At 32.6% G+C, this 24,334-nt stretch overlaps 2 non-coding genes across 2 annotated transcripts; one reads left to right on the top strand and one right to left on the bottom strand.

The window, feature by feature from the left end:
- Positions 1–6,559: 6,559 nt before the first annotated feature.
- On the bottom strand, positions 6,560–6,632 carry TRNAT-UGU (transfer RNA threonine (anticodon UGU)). Its single transcript has one exon. It is a non-coding gene; the product is annotated as a tRNA-Thr (tRNA).
- Positions 6,633–8,460: 1,828 nt separating this feature from the next.
- TRNAF-GAA (transfer RNA phenylalanine (anticodon GAA)) lies at positions 8,461–8,533 on the top strand. Its single transcript has one exon. It is a non-coding gene; the product is annotated as a tRNA-Phe (tRNA).
- The last annotated feature ends 15,801 nt before the right edge of the window (positions 8,534–24,334 follow it).

The following is a 24,334-nucleotide window of genomic DNA, read 5'->3' on the forward strand; positions in this document are numbered from 1 at the left end:
GGTCTTGAGCTAAGCCTTGACTAAAGCTTGGAAATCTTAATGCCATAATGATTTTCAAATCCTCCTAGCTATTATCCTACTGCAATAATTCTTGCTAAGAAGAATGCCCATGTTGTGGCAATTCCACCTAGAAGGTAATGTGTTACTCCTACAGCACGTCCTTGTACAATGCTCAAGGCTCTGGGCTGAGTAGCAGGAGCAACTTTTAATTTATTATGAGCCCAAACAATGGATTCAATAAGTTCTTGCCAATAACCACGCCCGCTGAATAGAAACATTAAACTAAAAGCCCATACAAAATGTGCACCCAAGAAAAAAAGACCATATGCAGATAATGAAGAACCATAAGACTGAATTACCTGGGATGCCTGCGCCCATAAGAAATCACGAAGCCACCCATTAATGGTAATGGAACTCTGCGCAAAATTTCCTCCTGTGATATGAGTTACTATCCCTTGATCACTTATACTACCCCAAACATCTGACTGCATTTTCCAACTGAAATGGAATATAACTACGGAAATTGAATTGTACATCCAAAATAGTCCTAAGAAGACATGATCCCAAGCGGATACTTGGCATGTCCCCCCTCTTCCAGGTCCATCACAAGGGAAACGAAAACCTAGATTTGCTTTATCCGGTATCAATCGTGAACTACGAGCAAATAGAACACCCTTTAAGAGTATCAATACTGTTACATGAATTGTAAATGCATGAATATGATGGACCAAAAAATCCGCAGTTCCTAAAGGAATAGGTAACAAAGCAACTTTACCGCCCACTGCTACTAAATTTTCACCTCCCCAAGTCAAACTGGTACTTGTTGCTGCACCTGGGGCTGTTGTGCCAGGTGCTAAAGCGTGGGTATTTTGTATCCATTGAGCAAAGATCGGCTGTAATTGTATAGCAGTATCTGAAAACATATCTTGAGGGCGCCCTAATGCGCTCATGGTATCATTATGAATATACAAACCAAAACTGTGAAAACCTAAAAAGATACATACCCAGTTAAGATGTGATATGATTGAATCACGATGTCTAAGGACACGATCTAATAGATCGTTGTATCGAATAGTCGGATCATAATCTCTTACCATAAAAATCGCTGCATGCGCAGCAGCACCGACTATGAGAAATCCACCAATCCACATGTGATGTGTAAACAATGACAGTTGTGTACCATAGTCAGTAGCTAGGTATGGATAAGGAGGCATAGAATACATATGGTGAGCTACAACAATGGTCAAAGAGCCTAACATAGCTAGATTAATAGATAATTGAGCATGCCATGACGTTGTTAGAATCTCATATATACCTTTATGACCCTGGCCTGTAAATGGACCTTTATGTGCCTCTAAAATGTCTTTTATATTGTGACCAATACCCCAGTTGGTCCTATACATGTGACCCGCTATCAAGAAAAGAATTGCAATAGCTAAATGATGGTGTATAATATCGGTCAGCCATAAACCTCCAGTTACTGGATCTAATCCTCCACGAAAAGTAAGAAATTCTCCGTATTTTGACCAATTCAAGGTAAAAAATGGGGTTGCTCCCTCGGAAAAACTCGGATAAAGTTGAGCCAAAAGATCCCGATTTAGGATAAATTCATGAGGAAGTGGTATCTCTTTGGGATCTACTGCAGCATTTAGAAATTGGTTAATCGGTAAAGATACATGTATTTGATGTCCTGCCCAAGAAAGAGACCCCAACCCTAGGAGCCCTGTCAAATGGTGATTCAACATAGATTCTACATCTTGGAACCAAGCCAATTTTGGAGCAGCTTTGTGATAATGAAACCAACCAGCAAAAAGCATTAAGGCTGCAAAGACCAATGCACCAATTGCAGTACAATAGAGTTGTAATTCATTAGTTATTCCAGATGCTCTCCAAATCTGAAAAAAACCAGAGGTTATTTGTATTCCTCGGAACCCCCCCCCTACATCACCATTCAATATTTCTTGACCCACTATTGGCCAAACCACCTGAGCACTAGGCCTAATGTGAGTAGGATCACTTAACCATGCCTCATAATTGGAAAAACGAGCACCATGAAAATACATGCCACTCAGCCAAAGAAAGATGATAGAGAGTTGGCCAAAATGCGCACTAAAAACTTTTCGGGAAATCTCCTCTAAATCATTAGTATGGCTATCAAAATCATGAGCGTCAGCATGTAGGTTCCAGATCCAAGTAGTAGTATCTGGTCCCTTAGCTATTGTTCTATGTAGGTTCCAGATCCAAGTAGTAGTATCTGGTCCCTTAGCTATTGTTCTTGAGAAATGACCAGGTTTTGCCCATTCCTCAAAGAAGTTTTTATAGGATCCCTATCTACCAAAATTTTAACTTCTGGTTCCGGTGAACGAATAATCTTGAGTCCTCCTCTTTCCAGACAACACATACAAAGAGACCTGCCAACATAAAACAGAATTAGTGAACTTATTAGAGATGTTTCTATTGAGTTTTGTTCTCTCCTATCTCTCATGTATTGGATATCTTAGTAAATTTCATTTCTTTAGTATTTCACTAGAACAATTATGATCTCGAAGTCAATCGGGGCAAGTGTTCGAATCTATTATGACATAAGAGTGAGGCGCTCAACGGACCTATTTTAATCTTCTAAGGACCTTTTTGGGAACTCTGAATGGAAGTTCAATAATTTTTCGTGCAGCCTAATCAAATGTATTCAGATTTTATTCTAATTCTATTCCTTAGATTTTATTTTTTTTTTTAGATAAAGTATAAGTATGTACTCTATTTCAAATTGAGCAGGCATTAGCATTCATTATTAGGCAATATAACCTATATTTTAATTTCTTTTTTTGAAGGTCTCTTTCTTAATTTGATTGTAATATTAGTTTTAAATAACAGAATAAAGGAGAGAAAATTATCTACTGTATCCACATCTCGTTTATTTCTATGAAATACTAGACAAAATCGAACAAAATTAGAAGGGGATATATTAAATTATGTGATTGGTCGTTCCTATAGAAAATGATTTTTGAATTTGATAGGGACAAGAAACAAGAATTTTATAACATATATATTTATCTATCTATATCTTTATATAGATAGATAAATATATAAGAAAAAAAAGAAACAGAGTGTTCTTATTCAAAACGCCTGTGATCTTCAACCAATTCTGTGCTGCAATATAATTACCGGGGGTGAGAGCTATAGCTTGTTTCCAATATCAGCGCTTGATTAAACCAAGACTCCGCAACTTCTGAGTCTCCCTGCCGAATGGCCTGTTCTCCTCGGTCGAAATAGGTGAGTCAATTCCTTTCCTTAGAACCGTACTTGAGAATTTCCTGACTCATACGGCTCAGTAGTCAATTCTTTTTTTGTTTATTATCTTGAAGTTAACTAAAAGAAAAAAAGAAATTATTATATGAGTTTCAAACTTTCATTTTTACTAAATAATAAAGAATTTCAAAGAATTTCATCTTTTTTTTTAGTTTTATCTTTTCTCCTACCTTCAGAAAAGGGAATCAAGCATTGGCATTAACGCCCTAATTCTAATTTTCTGAAAGGTAACTATCTCGATTTTATATATCATATACAAAAAATATATGATAGATTCATTTCTATAGAATCTTGGTAAAAGTTTTTTCTTCTTATCTTATAAGTTCTTATAAGTAAAGAGAAAATACTTTCTATCTTTGGGATTTGATACTACACCCGCTGCTCAAAATACCAGGGGATCCTTTTTATTACATAAGTGGGATTCCTGACTTCTTTATTTATCATGAGATAAGGAAGCAGTTTTTATTATATCGATTGAAAACCTTGTTAATTGATCCTTACAGCTTCCTTTATCAATTAGATCTTTTATCCATAGAAAAAGAGGGTATCTAGACATATCGATTTCTTCATATTTTACTTCTATGAAGTTTCTTTGCTACAGCTGATAAAAATCGTTGTTTTGAACGATATATATATGTAGAAAGCCTTCTTATTTATAATTATTTATATTTCTATATTTCTTATATTAAAATTTGTGGATTTGCTTGTTCTTTTCTTTTTTTCTTTCTATAGTGGAGATAGTCGCACGTAATGACAGATCACGGCAATATTATTAAAAGCTTGGGGTAAAAATGGGTTTCGTTCGAGCGCCCGAAAATAATATTCCAAAGCTTTAGTATGTTCTCCGTTACTTGTGTGAATAAGGCCTATGTTATAAAGTATATAACTTCGATCATAGGGATCAATTTCCAGTCGCATAGCCTCATAATAATTCTGTAAAGCTTCTGCATAATTTCCTTCAGATTGAGCTGACATCCGTTACGGTCGTCATTCGGTTCAAAGAATCTCCGCTCCAGAACTGTACGTGAGATTTTCATCTCATACGGGCTCCCCCCTTATGTGTGTAATGAGGAAAAATCCATCAAATCAAAAAATATTCCAGTATTCTCATTCTCAACTGAACAGAGCTAGTGTTTTTACAATAAATCTCTAGCCAACCTTCCTGTCAAAAATTATTTCTTAACATTAAGTATGTAGGTACTTGATAAAAAAAATAAGAACTTCAACAATTCTTTGTCCTCTACGCTGCTTAATTTCCTGGAATTAGTCACCTCAATAATCTTCGATGGTTCTATGGGTATCCAAAATATGAACGAGATGGATATTATTGTCCCAACCATTCCTGTTAGTCCCAATCTCGATAAGCCATGGATATAGATAGATACAAAGTTTTCGTGTCCTTGATTCCCAAGCGTAGTGCTTCTTTCCCAATGTTGCCTATCAGTACTAGTAATTTGGGGTTGACCTAACCCCATAAGTATAGGTATAACCTTTCGCTTAATACTAGAAACCTAAAATTCAAGCATATAAGGCTTCATTAATCGAGGATACACGACAGAAGGAATTATCCTTTTATTTACAAATTTCTCCTTCAACACGCGTGGGGTTTTTCCATTCCATTTTTTTTTTGACCGAAATCGGTCAAAAAAAATGGAATCCAAATCACACCATCTCTGTAATAAGTGAATGCCCTTTTTCTCCTGAAGTTGTCGGAATTATTCGTAATAAGATATTGGCTACAATTGAAAAGGGTCTTATCTATAAAATTTTCATTATCCGAGATCTAGGCATAGGTAGAAATCCATTCTATAATTTAATTAATCATGGGTGTGAGAAATCAATCCCACAAATAAAGGAATTGTATAATTATAATACAGTGCGAAATAACGTAAAAATGAACTCATCAATCAAATTTGTTTATCCTAAGACTCTTGTAGGAGGTTTTTTTTTAATTTTACTTTGTATTTTTATAGTTTGAATAGGTTTTATGCATTTATGAAAAATAGGATTGATTCACTATTCAACATTCAACCGGTTTCTGGGCATCATTATAGGGAGAGATGGGGCCGAGTGGTTCAAGGCGTAGCATTGGAACTGCTATGTAGGCTTTTTGTTTACCGGGGGTTCGAATCCCTCTCTTTCCGAATCTTTACCAAATTCATCAATATTACTCATCCCAATGCCATACCATTATTTCATATTTCAAATTTGTTTGTTGATATGGGACAACTTTATATTCCTCATTTTTCGGTAATACAAAAAATAGTGGATAACGGTGGGCAAGGAATAAAAATTTTCGCATATCCATGTCTATGATATATGAATAGCAGCAAAATCCTTGTAAAAAAAACTCTTGTTATTTTAGTTAAGTTTAAGTTTGACGAGAATAATATTCTACAACCAGTAATTCATTTATTTTCAAACCAACCCATTATTATCTATTATTTGATTTATTTAAACCTTTATATTGGAAAGGGGTGAACAGTCAAATGATTTGGCAATTTCTCATGGGGGCTGAATCAAAATAATTTTGAATAAGAGTTTTAGATTTTTGTTCATCCTTTGCTGTAATAATATCTTGAGGTTTACAACGATAACTTGGTATATCCACTATACGACCATTAACTAAAACATGTCTATGGTTTATAAATTGGCGGGCTTGAGGAATAGTCGCAGCCATACCCAATCGAAAAAGTATGTTATCCAAGCGCATTTCAAGTAGTTGTAATAAAACCTGACCAGTTGATCCTTTAGCTTTTCCGGAGATACGAACGTATTTAAGCAATTGTCGTTCTGTAAGACCATAATGAAAACGCAATTTTTGTTTTTCTTCTAAACGAATACGATATTGAGATTTTTTACTGAAGCGCAATTGATTTCGAAATTCGTTTTTGACTGTTGGCCTTTTACTAGTAAGTCCCTGGTAAATATCCTAGACGACGTATTTTTTTGAAACGAGGTCCTCTGTAACGTGACATAAAAACTCCTTTTTTTAAAATGAAAAATCTTATAAATCGAAATGAAAACTAAACGAAATGAAAAATATTATAGAATTCTAAATGAAGCGAAATCTACTAAAGTTTTATAGTACAAAGAAGAATTAGATGAATTTTATCAATATCCGAATTTATTGTATATAAAAGAATACAAAAAAGTAGGTTAATTTCTTGATTTCTTCCGCAGAGATCGAACTCTCCCAATTTTTTATTTCTAAAAAAGATATTATCAATTATGTAAAAAACAAATAGAGAAAAGCCGGTTATCGGATTCGAACCGATGACCATCGCATTACAAATGCGATGCTCTAACCTCTGAGCTAAACCGGCTATGTAAACGAAATATACATATGCAGAAGAATTGAATGGGATCTTAGTTATCAATTTTTAGTTATTTATAACAAAATTCAAATTAATACAAACATCAAAAATAGAGAAAGAAAATATAGAAAATCAAACCCAATTTTTATTATTTCTATTATTTATTTTATCTGATAACATTAAAGTGCAAGATAATAATTAATATTATATTAATATTATTTATTTAATATAATTTATTTCGATCTACTATTCTAGATATATATTATTAATTGATTTCTTTCAAAAAGATTATTTATTAGTACTTAAGTAAATTTGAATAAATATAAATTTTAGTAAATATTTATTAAGGAATTCCATATTTCTAAGTAAATGTCTAATTCTATATTAATTCAATTAAAAGAATGGTTTTTTTTAGCCACTAGATTCGTTTTAGTTATATAAATTGTATATGAATAAATGGATTGTTTATTTTCTTTTTTTTTTAAGCAAAAACAAAAAAAAAAAAAGAATCGACCATTCGAGTATTCTAAATTGTATGAAAAAAGAAGATAAGTAGGTACATAGAAGATAAGTAGATATGTGGTCTATATCTGTGTATATTGAATTGTTAATATATAGATATTAGAATTAGTTCTGATTCAAACAAATAAAGGTATCCAATATAGATGAAATAAAATCTATAAAATTGGAGAAAGGGGTTTTTAATATTTAATAAAATAATATGTATTTAATGAATTCAAAGTTCCCGCATAATTCTCATAATAGAAATGAAAAAAAAAGCATTCTATTATAATCAGATTCAAATAAAAAAAAAGGATGGGGATATGGCGAAATTGGTAGACGCTACGGACTTAATTGGATTGAGTTTTGGTATGGAAACTTACCAAGTAATAATTTTCAAATTCAGAGAAACCCTGGAATTCACAATGGGCAATCCTGAGCCAAATCCTGTTTTCTGAAACAAATAAAAATTCAGAAAGTGATAATAAAAAAGGGATAGGTGCAGAGACTCTATGGAAGCTGTTCTAACAAACGAAATTGACGACTTTTTTTATTGCATTAGTAAAAGAATCCTTTCACCAAAATTACAGGAATGGATCAAAGATAAACATTTAGAAACATATATATATACTGAAATACTCTTTCAATTTGTTACTTTTTATTTATTATTGAAGATCTATTTGTGATAAAAATATTCACAAATGAAAAATGTGAATCAAATCAATTCGAAGTTGAAGAAAAGATGGAATATTTATTGATGAAATTATTCACTTCATCATAATCGGCTAAAACCCTTGAAGAACTGATAAATCAGATGAGAATAAAGATAGAGTCCTATTCTACATGTCAATACCGACACAATGAAATTGAAAGTAAGAGGAAAATCCGTCGACTTAAGAAATCATGAGGGTTCAAGTCCCCTCTATCCCCAAAAATACTTTTTCATTTTCTAATTTTTTTCCTATATCCTCTCTATCTTGAAGTCCTTATTTATGTGTTTTATTCGATTTATTATTTCCCAACGAAATTGGAATTTTTATTTCATCAATTTCCTATCTATCATAATTTTCTTATCTATCATAATGACAAGGGACGAGTTTTGGAATAGATATAAATATATATGTGAAACACATAGAATTTTTTTAATCAGAAATGTATAAATTAATATCTTATTTTTTAGCAAGGAATTTTCATATGCGTAATTAACGATTAACAATAAAAAATAATTATTACTGCGGAAACTCACTTACAAACTTTTTTTTTACTTAGTTGATATAGATTCATTAACATAGATTTTAAAAATCTTTTAAAATCAAAGTATTAAGCTTCAAGAATGGTCGGGATAGCTCAGTTGGTAGAGCAGAGGACTGAAAATCCTCGTGTCACCAGTTCAAATCTGGTTCCTGACACAAGATTCATTTGTATGAGTATCTATCCCCATATTCATTTTAATGAATATGGGGGATAGATACTCATACAAATTTGTGTTCTTCTAGATCTGATACATAACATATTTCTTTGATCTATTTAGGTATCTGTAGATATACTTTTCCTAGATGATTAAAGAATAGATGCAATTTTTTATTAGGTATATTCGCTTATCTATAGTATCTATATATATATAGATATAGATATATAGATAATGAATCTTTATCTATTTTTTTCCTTTTTTTTCTGCGATACAAAAAAAGGTTCTATTTCCATAATATTCGAGTGGTTTAATTAGTTGGTTAAAAGACCTAAAAGTCGAAGTTCTGGGGTGGAGTGAGAATATTAAGAATTCATCTGAGAAGGATTACCAAAATAGAATCGAGCCCTTTAAGAATTAGTTTATTATAAAGATAAAGAATTTTTGCAGTTCATCCTATTTCTTTTATTGGCTTGGCTGATAAGAACTCAGTATTGTTTTTGTTTTAGAATCTTAAGAAACTCCTATCCATCCTATTTTAAACCCTATAATTATTCATTCTATTATTTCTGAATTTTGTGATTTCTCACATAATAATATCTGAATGCAACTTCCATTACTCTGCCTGATTTAATGTCAATCAATTATTTTGTCTGATCTATAACAGAATGTACTTATATTCTTTGACTGGGGTTGCAGAAGTTTGGATTAGTTTATTATTTTTATCATTTAGTGAGCATCTTGTATTTCATAAAAATTTGGAGCAATATAATCTTTACGCAAAGGCCATCCTATCCAATTTTCGGGCATTAAAATACGTCTTAGACGCGGATGACTATCATAAGAGATTCCCAACATATCATAAGATTCCTTTTCTTGAAAATCCGCACTTTTCCAAACCCAAAAAATCGAAGGAATTCTGGGATTTTTTCTTGATACAAATATTTTTATGCATACCTCTTCGGGTTGATTTATACCATACTCTATTCTTGTAAAATGATATACACTAGCTAAGAGTCCTCCGGGTGCTACATCATAGGCACATTGAGAACGTAGATAATTGTAACCATATACATATAAAATGACAGCAATGGAATGCCAATCCTCGGGCTTTATTTGTAAAGTCTCTATTCCTAGGTAATCGAAACCCAAGGATCTATGAATTAGTCCATGTTTGACTAGCCAAGAAGACAAACGACCTTGCATTTTTTGCTTCTCCTAAATTTTTTTTATGAGTTTGGTATTAGTATTTTCTATTACGATGAAATTTTTAAAATACGATGAAATTTTTAAAAAAGGAATTGCTTTTTATTATTGTACTTTAAAAAAATGTGTCAGACGATATCTCTGAAGTAGATGGCGGTTGATAGAAAAATTCTTGACCATAATTGTCAGTATAAGTACTGTATCCAACATGAAACTTATGGTTGGTAGTAAAACATCTATTCTCTCGTTGAAAACTCATTGGATCTTCATATATTTCTCGAGATATTTTCTTACGAAGTTTTGTTATAGCATCTATAATGGCCTCCGGTTTAGGTGGACAGCCCGGCAAATATACATCTACAGGAATTAGCTTATCTACGCCTCGAACAGTACTATAAGAATCGGTACTAAACATCCCCCCCGTAATTGTACAGGCTCCCATAGCAATAACATATTTAGGTTCGGGCATTTGTTCATATAATCGAACTAAAGAAGGGGCCATTTTCATAGTTACAGTGCCCGCTGTTAAAATTAGGTCCGCCTGCCTAGGACTCGATCGTGGTACTAGTCCATAACGATCAAAATCGAATCGTGATCCTATTAATGAAGCAAATTCAATGAAGCAACAACTCGTACCATAAAGAAGCGGCCATAAACTGGATAATCTTGACCAATTTGAAAAATCATTTAATGTCGTTGAAATAACTGAATTTTGGGTTGTTTGATCAAGTAAGGGAAACTCAATGGAATTCATAATTGTCTCAATATTTTTTTTTCTAATTGTCTAAATAGTCAAGAATTAAGACCATTCTAATGCCCCCTTTCGCCATGCATAAACTGAACCAACAATTAGGATAAGCACGAATAAGAAAGCTTCTAAAAATACGGATACCCCTAATACATCGAAACTCATTGCCCATGGATAAAGAAAAACCGTTTCAACATCAAAAACAACAAAAATGAGAGCAAACATATAATAACGGATTCGAAATTGTAACCAAGCATCGCCTATTGGTTCTATTCCGGATTCATAACTAGAAAGTTTTTCCGGTCCCTTGCTAATGGGGGCTAAAATTCCAGAAATTAGAAATGCCAAAATAGGAATCAAACTTGATATTATTAGAAATGCCCAAAAAATATCATATTCGTAAAGAAGAAACATAAAAGTACTCCTCTGAATGTAGAAAATATACCAAATTCATTTTCATTTTTAGTCTAAAGTCTCCATTTTTTTAGACTAGCTGAATATACTAATATTAATATTATTCTATCGAATATGAATATGTTCGAATAGAAAGTTACAAATTGTTTTTTTTTTAGTAATAGTCTTAGTAATGAGATCTATTCGATCCAAAATAGTATTAATATTATTAGTATCTGTAGGAATATTAGGGCTATACGGACTCGAACCGTAGACCTTCTCGGTAAAACAGATCAAACTAATTATTATCTAAATGATTTAAATTGTTTTCAAAACCCAACATGCATTTTTTTTTGCATTGAGCTTTTTCATTAACTGATAAAAATATTAGTTAGTCCACCATCTTTTTTTTTTTTTACAGTAAAGAATAAAGAGATGATTCCCTATGCTCTTCTTTTTTATTTGTATAACAATCAAAGAGCACTACCAAAGTGTTTCAAAGAAGGATTATCTTGACGTAGGTCTGCTTCTGGCCTAGATCAACTTAAGTTAAATGGACTCTTTATCCACCTACTAAAATTAAAATAGAAGATAAGAAATGACACTTCATACACCTTAAAGTTCATAAAATAGGAAGAAAAGATAATCTTTTTTAGGTCCCTATACCCTTTATGTTTAGCATTGACGAGAAATGGGTATTCACCTTATCAATATCTCAAATCAATTATGGATTCGATTTTATGGCTAAACCCTTTGTCAGGCTAGTGTTCTCTTGTTTTGTTCCTTAAAATGGAGTAAGACACCGATTTCTTACTATAAGATAAACTTTTTTAATTACAAGATGAACTCCTCTGAAAAAAAGCATTGGCGCTCGTGTAAACGAGGTGCTCTACCTAACTGAGCTACAGCCCTTGTGTTTTTGATACATATTTTATCATAGTATGAAGATAATTGCTTGTCAAGATGAATATTACATGATCGAATCCCTTGAACGGGGGTTGGTATTGCTTATCAGTAATTTTACATTTATAATCAATTAATCTGATAGATGGGTACTCTTCTTTTTTTTTTTTTGAGGAGGAGTCCTAAATTACCTACTTAACTCAGTGGTTAGAGTATTGCTTTCATACGGCGGGAGTCATTGGTTCAAATCCAATAGTAGGTAAGGTATAGTTATAACTTATTAGATACCTTTGACTGTGGTATCTAATAAGCTTTTCTACTTACTTTTTTCTTCTGACTGTTTCTTTTTTCTTTTTATTGTTTTCGGATATTGGGACGCATCAATTTCAACTTGTTATGAAATAACATTGATAGCCTCTACTCGTGTTCTAGCTCGTCTAAGAGCTAGATTTGCCTCAATTGTTTGTCTCTTGCCTTCAGCCTTATTCAAATTAGTTTCTGCTATTTCAAGAGTTTGCTGTGCTTCTTGTGGATCAATGTCACTACCCTTTTCCGCATCATTTACTAAAACAGTTATCTCATTATTATTTATTCTAGCAAACCCCCCCATCAGAGCCATTGTTAACCATTGGTCTTTAAGACGTATTCTCAAAATACCTATATCGACAGCTGAGGCAATAGGCGCATGATTAGGTAATACTCCAATTTGTCCGCTATTAGTAGGTAAAATGATTTCCTTCACTTCTGAATCCCAAACAATTCGATTGGGGGTCAATACACAAAGATTTAAAGTCATTTCTTCAAATTGCTCTCCGTTTCTAAGTTCGTAGCCTTCGCAGTAGCTTCATCGATATTACCTACCAAATAAAAGGCTTGTTCAGGAAGACCGTCTAATTCTCCAGAAAGAATCAAATTAAACCCTCTAATTGTTTCTACTAGACCAACATATTTTCCAGCCGAACCGGTAAAAACTTCTGCTACGAAAAAAGGTTGTGATAAGAAACGCTCAATTTTTCGTGCTCTTGCTACGGTTAAGCGATCTTCTTCGGATAATTCGTCCAAGCCAAGGATAGCTATAATGTCTTGAAGTTCTTTGTAACGTTGTAAAGTTTGTTTAACTCGTTGCGCAGTCTCATAATGTTCTTCACCAACGATTCGAGGTTGGAGCATAGTTGAGGTTGAATCTAAAGGATCTACTGCTGGATAGATACCTTTGGCGGCTAATCCTCTTGATAGTACAGTAGTAGCATCTAAATGTGCAAATGTCGTAGCAGGAGCAGGGTCAGTTAAATCGTCGGCAGGTACATAAACTGCTTGAATAGAAGTTATGGACCCTTCTTTGGTAGAAGTGATTCTTTCTTGTAAAGAACCCATTTCAGTACTAAGAGTGGGTTGATAACCCACAGCAGAGGGCATTCGACCCAATAAGGCAGATACTTCAGATCCTGCTTGAACGAAGCGGAAGATATTGTCGATAAATAGAAGTACATCTTGCTCATTGACATCTCGAAAATATTCCGCCATAGTTAGGGCAGTTAAACCAACTCTCATACGAGCTCCGGGTGGTTCATTCATTTGACCATATACTAAAGCTACTTTGGATTCTGCAATATTTTGTTCATTAATTACTCCAGATTCTTTCATTTCCATATAAAGATCATTTCCCTCGCGAGTACGCTCACCTACTCCGCCAAATACAGATACACCTCCATGAGCTTTGGCAATGTTATTGATCAATTCCATAATAAGTACTGTTTTACCCACTCCAGCTCCACCGAAAAGTCCTATTTTTCCTCCACGACGATAAGGAGCTAAAAGATCTACTACTTTTATTCCTGTTTCAAAAATAGATAATTTTGTATCTAATTGTATAAAGGTAGGCGCAGATCTATGAATGGGAGATGTTGTACGAGTATCTACAGGACCTAAATTATCAATCGGCTCTCCAAGCACGTTGAAAATTCGTCCTAGAGTTGCTCCGCCTACTGGAACACTTAGGGGAGTTCCTGTGTCAATAACTTGCATTCCTCTCATTAGACCATCTGTAGCACTCATAGCTACAGCCCTAACTCGATTATTTCCTAATAATTGTTGTACTTCACAAGTCACATTAATTTGTTGACCAACAGTATCTCGACCCTTAACTACCAGAGCATTGTAAATATTAGGCATCTTCCCCGGGGGAAAGGCTACATCTAGTACCGGACCAATTATTTGGTCAATATGTCCCAGATTTTTTTTTTCAATCGAAGAAACTTCAGGACCGGAAGTAGGAGGATTTATTCGCATATCAAAAGCCAATTTTTTTTTCCGAAAAAGTTTTTAAATCAAAAAGAAATGTTCGATAAGAAAGCAAGTTGATCGGTTAATTCAAAAAGAAATAAGAAATGGGAGTTAGTACTCCATTTTTTTGGTACTATTCCATCAATCCTCTTTAACTGTTTACTTACTTATTCAAATTCAATTATTGAATTCTTAAGCTTACTGCAGTTATTTTGAAAATTTCAATTGGATAAAATCTTTCGAAAGTCTTTTCTTTTTTTCTATCATTCTAGAAAATATCATCTATATTCTGTATGGAATTCGAACCTGTACCTTAATTTAGAATTCATTTTTTTTATCATTGGCTTTCGTATTTCCTCAGTAGACAATTTTTTAGACTTACCCTCTGTTTCCCTATTTTTTGACCTCTTTTTTTATTTTCCGGGGAGAAAGCTGCCTATTTTTACATCTAGGATTTACATAGACAACATATATCACTGTCAAGATTAAGAATAAATTATTATTATTATTTAGATTAGATCTTTCGATTTCAAAATTAAAAAATAAGATCAAATTGAAAAAAAAAAAAGATTGGGTTGCGCCATACATAGAAAAGAGTATACAATAATGATGTATTTGACAAATCAAATACCATCGTTTAATTTAATAATAACATAACGAACCTTTGGGATTAATTGATAATAGTAGTTGATTTTTGTAAAAGATTTCATTAACTCCTAAGTCATATCGAGTAGACCTTATTGTTTCAAGAATTCTTAATTCAAGAGTTGTAGGGAGGGATTTATGTCACCACAAACAGAGACTAAAGCAAGTGTTGGGTTCAAAGCTGGTGTTAAAGATTATAAATTGAATTATTATACTCCTGAGTATGAAACCAAAGATACTGATATCTTGGCAGCATTTCGAGTAACTCCTCAACCTGGAGTTCCACCTGAAGAAGCAGGTGCTGCGGTAGCCGCCGAATCTTCTACTGGTACATGGACAACTGTGTGGACCGATGGGCTTACCAGTCTTGATCGTTACAAAGGACGATGCTATCACATCGAACCTGTTGCTGGGGAAGAAAATCATATATATTGCTTACGTAGCTTATCCTTTAGACCTTTTTGAAGAAGGTTCTGTTACTAACATGTTTACTTCTATTGTCGGTAATGTATTTGGGTTCAAGGCACTGCGTGCTCTACGTCTGGAGGATTTGCGAATCCCAACCGCTTATATTAAAACTTTCCAAGGTCCGCCTCACGGCATCCAAGTTGAGAGAGATAAATTGAACAAGTATGGTCGTCCCCTATTAGGATGTACTATTAAACCTAAATTGGGGTTATCCGCTAAGAATTATGGTAGAGCTGTTTATGAATGTCTTCGTGGGGGACTTGATTTTACCAAAGATGATGAAAATGTGAATTCCCAACCATTTATGCGTTGGAGAGACCGTTTCTTATTTTGTGCTGAAGCGATTTTTAAATCACAGGCTGAAACAGGTGAAATCAAAGGGCATTACTTGAATGCAACTGCGGGTACATGCGAAGAAATGATGAAAAGAGCTGTATTTGCCAGAGAATTAGGCGTTCCTATCGTAATGCATGATTATTTAACAGGGGGATTCACTGCAAATACTAGCTTGGCTCATTATTGCCGAGATAATGGTCTACTTCTTCATATACATCGTGCAATGCATGCAGTTATCGACAGACAAAAGAATCATGGTATGCACTTTCGTGTATTAGCTAAAGCATTACGTTTGTCTGGTGGAGATCATGTTCACTCCGGTACCGTAGTAGGTAAACTTGAAGGGGAAAGAGATATCACTTTAGGTTTTGTTGACTTACTGCGTGATGATTTTGTTGAAAAAGATCGAAGTCGTGGTATTTATTTCACTCAGGATTGGGTTTCTCTACCAGGTGTTCTGCCTGTTGCTTCGGGAGGTATTCACGTTTGGCATATGCCTGCTCTGACCGAAATCTTTGGAGATGATTCCGTACTTCAATTTGGCGGAGGAACTTTAGGACACCCTTGGGGAAATGCACCAGGTGCTGTAGCTAATCGAGTAGCTCTTGAAGCCTGTGTGAAGGCTCGAAATGAAGGACGTGATCTTGCTCGTGAAGGTAATGAAATTATCCGTGAGGCTAGCAAATGGAGTCCTGAATTAGCTGCTGCTTGCGAAGTATGGAAGGAGATCAAATTTGAATTCGAAGCAATGGATACTATTTGAATTCGAAGCAATGGATACTTTGGATTAATTGCAATTAAACTCGGCACAATCTTTTCCTAAAAGAAGGATTGAGCCGAATACAAAGATACTTAATTATTAAACAGATTTCTATCTTTCGTATTGGAATAGAAGCATAGTAAGTAGACGATATTTTACGAAAAAAGTGATTACAATTTATAAGGGAAACTGGCTATTGCCTTTTTCGATGTGAATTTCACATAATAGGGAAGTTGTTCCATTTCTATATGAAATTTGTATTTTCCTATTGATTTCTATATTTCTATAATTTTATACGTTTTTTTAGTTTAGAATATCATTTTAGAATAAAAAAAGATATATATATATTTAAATAATTTTTCTTATAAGTAATTCTAACATAATACTAATAATCGAATTAATAAGATTGAAAATCTTATTAATTCGATTGTATTTATTCGATTGTATTTTTTTTTCAATACTAATATTGACAACACTGTATCAAATAAATATAATCCGATCGTGAATAAATTGATCACCTTACTTACGTTAAATAGGCGTTATTACTTCATCAAATGGTAGGTTCATTGGTTTTCTTTCTGCGAGACAAACAAGAAAAACTTTGTTAATGAATAAGTAAGTGAATTGAAAGGTAAACACGAATATATATACGAAAATATTAGATCTATATATACCAATATATATATAGTCTTATATATATAATAATAATGGATAACTCTAACATAGTATTTCAAGAACATAGTATTTAAATAGGTGGTATATCTTTTTTTAGTTTTTTAGACAATTCAATTTTGTAATTTTATTTTTTTGATTGCGATTGGGTATAAATATCCACCTTATTTTTTAAATTGTAATGGGGTTGCTAACTCAATGGTAGAGTACTCGGCTTTTAAGAGCGACTCTATTTTTTACGCATTTCTATGAAGCAATGGGTTCGTCGATACTATCGGTAGAGCTTGTAAAACCACGACTGATCCAGAAAGGAATGACTGGAAAAAGTAGCATGTCGTATCAATGAAGAATTCTAAAAATATTTCATTCTTTTAGGATCCAGCTCAAATTTTTGTTTGAATTTTTGGCTCGTAACAAAAAAAATTCCGTTGGGTTTGATTAATAAAGGGATAGAACTTGGTGGTTCTAATTCTAATAGGGAAACAAAAAGCATCGAGCTTTCATTTATTTTTTATTTGGATCATTACCCCATCTAATTGTACGTTAAAAATAGGTTAGTGCTTGATGTGGGAAAAGCTTTTCTGGTGAATGGTTTATTTTTGTTATGAGTCCTAACTATATAGCTATTTTCCATTATCTTTTGGTATTTTGGGGTAGCGATAAATGTGTAAAAGAAAGAGTATATTGATAAAGATATTTTTTCCAAAATCAAAAGAGCGATTAGGTAAAAAAAAAATAAAGGATTCTTAATTAGCTCGTTATCCTAGAACAAAAATTAGGCAAAAAATCGATTAGAGAGAGTCCGTTAATGGGTTTTACTTCTCTAGGTATATATTTATACCTATAATTTTCTGTTTTGACCATATCGCACTATGTATCATTTGATAATCCAATGAATCTCTGATTCTTTGTTTGACCAAATAGACTTTTTTTTTTTTAATGGAGCAATATCAAGCATATTTAGAACTCCGTAGATCTCGATACCAGGACATCCTATACCCACTTTTTTTTCGGGAATCTATTTATGGACTAGCTTATGCTCATGAGTCCTTTTTTATAGAAAATGTCGATTATAACAATAAATTTAGTTTACTAATTGTAAAACGTTTAAGTACTCGAATGTATCAACAGACTCATTTCATTCTTTTTGTTAATGATTCTAAAAAAAATACTTTTGTGGGTTATAATTATCATTTTTTTTCTCAAATAATATTAGAAGGTTTTGGTATCGTCGTGGAGATTCTATTTTCTCTACAATTATTTAGCTCTTCCTTAAGGGGATTAGAAATCGTAAAATCTTATAAAAATTTTCAATCAATTCATTCGATCTTTCCCTTTTTCGAAGATCAACTGATATATTTAAATCATAAGTCAGATATACGAATACCCTATCCTATCCATCTGGAAATCTTGGTTCAAATCCTGCGATATTCGATAAAAGATGTCTCTTTCTTTCATTTAATAAGGTTGTTTTTTTATTACTATTATAATTGGAATAGTCTTTTTCCTCCAAAAAAATGGATTTTTACTTTTTTTTCAAAAAGGAATCGAAGAATTTTCTTGTTCCTATATAATTTATATGTATGGGAATATGAATCTATCTTTCTTTTTCTACGTAACAAATCCTCTCAGTTACAGTTAAAACATTTTCGCGTTTTTTTTGAGCGAATTTTTTTCTATGAAAAAATAAAACATCTTGTAGAAGTATCTACTAAGAATTGTTCATATACTTTCTTCTTCTTTAAGGATACTTTCATCCATTATGTTAGATATCAAGGAAAATCAATTCTGGTTTTAAAGAATACTCCTTTTTTGATAAATAAATGGAAATACTATTTTATATATTTATGGCAATGTCATTTTGATATTTGGGCTGGACTAGAAACGATCTATATAAACGAATTATCTCAGTATTCATTTCACTTTTTAGGCTATTTTTTAAGTATTCCACTAAATCTTTCAGTAGTACGAAGTCAAATGTTGCAAAATTCATTTCTTATTAAAATTGTTATAAAAAAACTTGATACAATAGTTCCCATTATTCCTCTAATGAGATCATTGGCTAAAACAAAATTTTGTAATGTAATGGGTCATCCTATTAGTAAGCCGGTTTGGGCCAATTTATCTGATTTTGATATTATTGACCGGTTTTTGCGCATATGCAGAAATTTTTCTCATTATTACAATGGATCTGCAAAAAAAAAGAGTTTCTATCAAATAAAATATATACTTCGGTTTTCTTGTATAAAAACTTTGGCTCGTAAGCATAAAAGTACTGTGCGCATTTATTTGAAAAAATTAAGTTCAGAAAAATTATTGCAAGAATTTTTTACAGAAGAAGATCTTTTTTCTTTGATTTTTCCAAGAACTTCTTTTACTTTGCGTAGGTTTTATAGAGGTCGTATTTGGTATTTGGATATTCTTTTAAGAAACGATTTCGTCAATTATTTATAATTGAAAATAGGTTATGTTATTTTTTAAATCGGTGTAAATTGATAAAACGAACTTCCTTCTTTTTATTCAATGAGGATAAAAAAATCATTTTTTTTAGTCTTCTATATCTATATATAGGATTTTGAAATGCTCATGTAGTCAGAGTCAAGATTCGGGGTTAATGAATTAAATATTATATTTCACTTTCTTAGAGTCTTTTGCTAGGCAAGTAATTAAGGTTTAGATGTATACATAGGGAAAGCCGTGTGCAATGAAAACTGCAAACACGGCTTGGGGAGGGATTTTTTCTTGTTTTATTCTATTGTTGAATTTTATTCAAGAATAAATTATCTACTTCATCCGACTAGTTCCGGGTTCAAGTCCCGGGCAACTCATTTTTGTAGATCGATGTTGTATTATATCTATATTTCTATTCTCTATTTCTATAAATAGAATGATATATAGAAAATAAACTTTTTTTATGAATCAATGAAATGGGATAAACAAGGTAAATTCGGATAAACCGAAATGAATAAGAACATACTAATGAATAAGAACATACTATGGATATTAGTATTGGTTGACACTGGTATATAAGTCATGTTATACTGTTGAATAACAAGTCCTCAAATTCTCGCATTATAGAGAATTTTTGTGCTTGGGAGTCCCTAATGATTAAATGAACCAAGATTTTACCATGACTGCAATTTTAGAGAGACGCGAGAGCGAAAGCCTATGGGGTCGCTTCTGTAATTGGATAACCAGCACCGAAAATCGTCTTTACATTGGATGGTTTGGTGTTTTGATGATTCCTACTTTATTGACTGCAACTTCTGTATTTATTATCGCTTTTATCGCTGCCCCTCCAGTAGATATTGATGGTATTCGTGAGCCTGTTTCTGGATCTCTACTTTATGGAAACAATATCATTTCTGGTGCGATTATTCCTACTTCTGCGGCTATAGGTTTGCATTTTTATCCGATCTGGGAAGCAGCTTCTGTTGATGAGTGGTTATACAACGGCGGTCCTTATGAACTAATTGTTCTACACTTCTTACTTGGTGTAGCTTGCTACATGGGTCGTGAGTGGGAACTTAGTTTTCGTCTGGGTATGCGTCCTTGGATTGCTGTTGCATATTCAGCTCCTGTTGCAGCCGCTACTGCTGTTTTCTTGATCTATCCTATTGGTCAAGGAAGCTTTTCGGATGGTATGCCTCTAGGAATTTCAGGTACTTTCAATTTTATGATTGTATTTCAGGCTGAGCATAATATTCTTATGCATCCATTTCACATGTTAGGTGTAGCTGGTGTATTCGGCGGCTCCCTATTCAGTGCTATGCATGGTTCCTTGGTAACTTCTAGTTTGATCAGGGAAACCACAGAAAATGAATCCGCTAATGAAGGTTACAGATTTGGTCAAGAGGAAGAAACTTATAATATTGTAGCTGCTCATGGTTATTTTGGCCGATTAATCTTCCAATATGCAAGTTTCAACAATTCTCGTTCTTTACATTTCTTCCTAGCTGCTTGGCCTGTAGTAGGTATTTGGTTTACCGCTTTAGGTATCAGCACTATGGCTTTCAACTTAAATGGTTTTAATTTCAACCAATCCGTAGTTGATAGTCAAGGTCGTGTAATAAATACCTGGGCTGATATTATTAACCGAGCTAACCTTGGTATGGAAGTAATGCATGAACGTAATGCTCATAATTTCCCTCTAGATCTAGCTGCGATGGAAGCTCCATCTGTTAATGGATAAAATTTTGATCTTAATTTAAAGTAGACGAGTTTTTGTTTAAAAATAAAGGAGCAATATCAACTTTGTTAATATTGCTCCTTTATATTGGATATTGGATTAGTAATCTTTTTTTTAGATTTCTATAGATTTATACATACGTTTTTGATTGATTTAATGATTCCTTATCTTTTTTTTTTTCCTTTGTTAGAAAAAAAAGGATAATGAAAAGGTAGAATTTGAGATATAGATCATTTTTACTATAAGGGCGGATGTAGCCAAGTGGATCAAGGCAGTGGATTGTGAATCCACCATGCGCGGGTTCAATTCCCGTCGTTCGCCCATATCTATATATAGATAGATATAGATATTGTTTAGGTTTTCAAGTATAAATCTGAAATAAAGAAAAATGGCTACTTCTAAAACTTATAAGTACGAATTCTTCAAAATAATAATTATTACAAAAGATATATTTTTGAGATAAAATAGATACATTTATCTATTTCACAAAAAAAGAATATATCCATATCGTGGTTTCCTCTTATAATACCTCAGGTGCTAATGAAACTATTTTAGTGAAATTTAACTGTCTCAATTCCCGGGCGATTGCGCAAAAGATTCGAGTTCCTTTTGGATTTCCTTCTTGATCAATTATAACTGCAGCATTATCATCATACTGAATTATTATACCGTTGCTACGTTTTAGTTGTTTACAAGTACGTACAATTACAGCTCTGATCACTTCAGATTTTTCTAAGTTCGTATTTGGTACTGCTTGTTTGATTACAGCAACAACAATGTCGCCAATATAAGCATATCGTCGATTACTAGCTCCTAGGATTCGAATACACATCAGTTCACGTGCTCCGCTGTTATCCGCTACATTCAAATGAGTTTGAGGTTGAATCATATCATTTTTTTATTATTTCAATCTAAAAAAGGAAGTAAAAATATTTTGTGTTCAAAAAAAAAGGAACCTATTATTGCCTTTTTTCTTTTCATTCTAAAGACCTATTTTCTTTGGTTCTCTTTTATTATCCTGAAATAATGAATTGAGTTCGTATCGGCATTTTGGATGATGCTATTGAAATAGCCTTTCTTGCTATATTTTCTGGTACTCCACCCATTTCATAAAGTATTTTCCCAGGTTTAACAACAGCTACCCAATATTCGGGAAATCCTTTTCCTGAACCCATACGTGTTTCAGTAGGTCTTACTGTAACCGGTTTGTCTGGAAAAATACGTACCCATATTTGTCCACCTCGGCGAACATTTCTTGACATTGCCCGCCGTCCCGCTTCTATTTGTCTAGATGTTATCCAAGCTGGCTCAAGTGCCTGAAGAGCATATCTTCCGAAGCAAATATTATTACCTCGATAGGATATTCCCTTCATTCTTCCTCTATGTTGTTTACGAAATCTGGTTCTTTGGGGGTTATAATTGATGGTTGTTTTTCAATTCCATCTTTATTACAGAACCGTACATGAGATTTTCACCTCATACGGCTCCTCGCGAATGAAGTAATTCAAATATCTATATCTATATGGATATAGATTCTATCTAATCGATAAAATAATAGAAATAGTCATATGTTTAGTAAATAACGAAATCTCGGTATTTTTTGAGATTTCATACAATCTTCGAAATTTTTAGATCTTGTTTTCAATATCGATTCTTAGAATTGGCAAAAATATAAAAAAATTCAATAAAAGAAAAATTCTCGCGGGCGAATATTTACTCTTTTATTCTCAAATTCAGATGTAATGAAATTCAGATGTTAATGTAGGGTACAACTCCTAAAAAATGGATTGTTTTTAGGTTTCTTCCGCCATCCCACCTAAGAAATCATTAAGATTTGTTTTCTTTAAGATTTTTTTAATAAAATCTTAAGTCTTAAGTATTTGCAGGTTTCGTCGTTCCCATCGCCTCTCGATTAATGGTTAGGTTTTAATTCGACAATGGAGCCTTTCTCATAGCTAAAAATTAATAAAATTTTTTTAGAATAGAATATTCATTTCTTTTTTCGTGAATCAATATTATCAGTTTTTCTTGATTCAGAGCTCTTAATTTATTGACATTAAAAATAAAAAAAAAATATATATATTATTCTTTTTTATTTTTAAGGATGCTTTAATACACTATCTTTTCTGAGATGACCCATAGACCTTTACATATTCGAATTCTATATCATTGATATATTTTAATCTCTTTCTTTCACCTTTTCTTTTATCTATATATTTTTATTGCTTTACAACTAAATAATCTTTTTTTTCTTTTATCTTTCACAATTTTTCAGTTGCTATATTCTTTTTTTATTAAATTTTTTTTCTTTTGACTAATTCTTTAGATCTAGATAATCCGAAGTGATGTGTTGGTTATTAGTTCTTTTTAAATGAATTGATACTATTAACCGGTTTCTTTTTTTTTTTTAATCATTCTAAAAAACTAACGAGTCACACACTAAGCATGGCAATCCTCTATAAAATGATTAATTTCTTTTTTTAGTCGATTCAATCTTATAAAATAGATAAATTTTTGAGAATCAAAATCGAGTAATTTTTTCTTTTTTGTTTTATATAAAATCAAAATAGGACATTGAATTATTGAATAGAAAGAAGGACATATTTTTCTTTATTTCGAAAATATCCAAACTTTTATCCCTAAAACTCCATAAATAGTTCGAACTGTATAACAACAATATTCAATTTTAGCTCGAATGGTTTGGAGAGGAACCCTACCTTCTCTGATCCATTCGACACGTGCAATTTCTTTTCCATCAATACGTCCTGCAATCTGTACTTGAACTCCTTTTGTACCTGCTTGTTCAGTTAATTCAATAGCTTTTTTCATTGCTTTACGAAATGAAACTCTATTCTTTAATTGTCCAGCTATAAATTCTGCAAGAATATTAGGGTGTTTATAAGCATTTGTAACTTTTACAATAGCAATGTTTAGTTTTCTATTCACACAATTCAGTTTTTTGTGCATATTCGTCTGTAATTCTTCGATTTTTTGAGGCTTACCCTCTATTAATAACTTTGGAAATCCCATATATATTATGACTTGAATCAGATCGATTCTTTTTTGAATCTTTATCTCTCCAATTCCCTCGACACCCGAGGATATTCTTCTATTTTTTTGTATAAAATTTTTTATCCAATCTCGTATTTTTTTATCTTCTTGTATATTCTCAGAATATTTTGTTGGTTGTGCAAACCAA

This window comes from Vigna unguiculata, unplaced genomic scaffold (assembly GCF_037176805.1).
Source record: "Vigna unguiculata cultivar grain cowpea cultivar isolate G323 ecotype 2 unplaced genomic scaffold, ASM3717680v1 ptg000402l, whole genome shotgun sequence".
In the NCBI taxonomy this organism is placed as follows: Eukaryota; Viridiplantae; Streptophyta; class Magnoliopsida; order Fabales; family Fabaceae; genus Vigna; species Vigna unguiculata.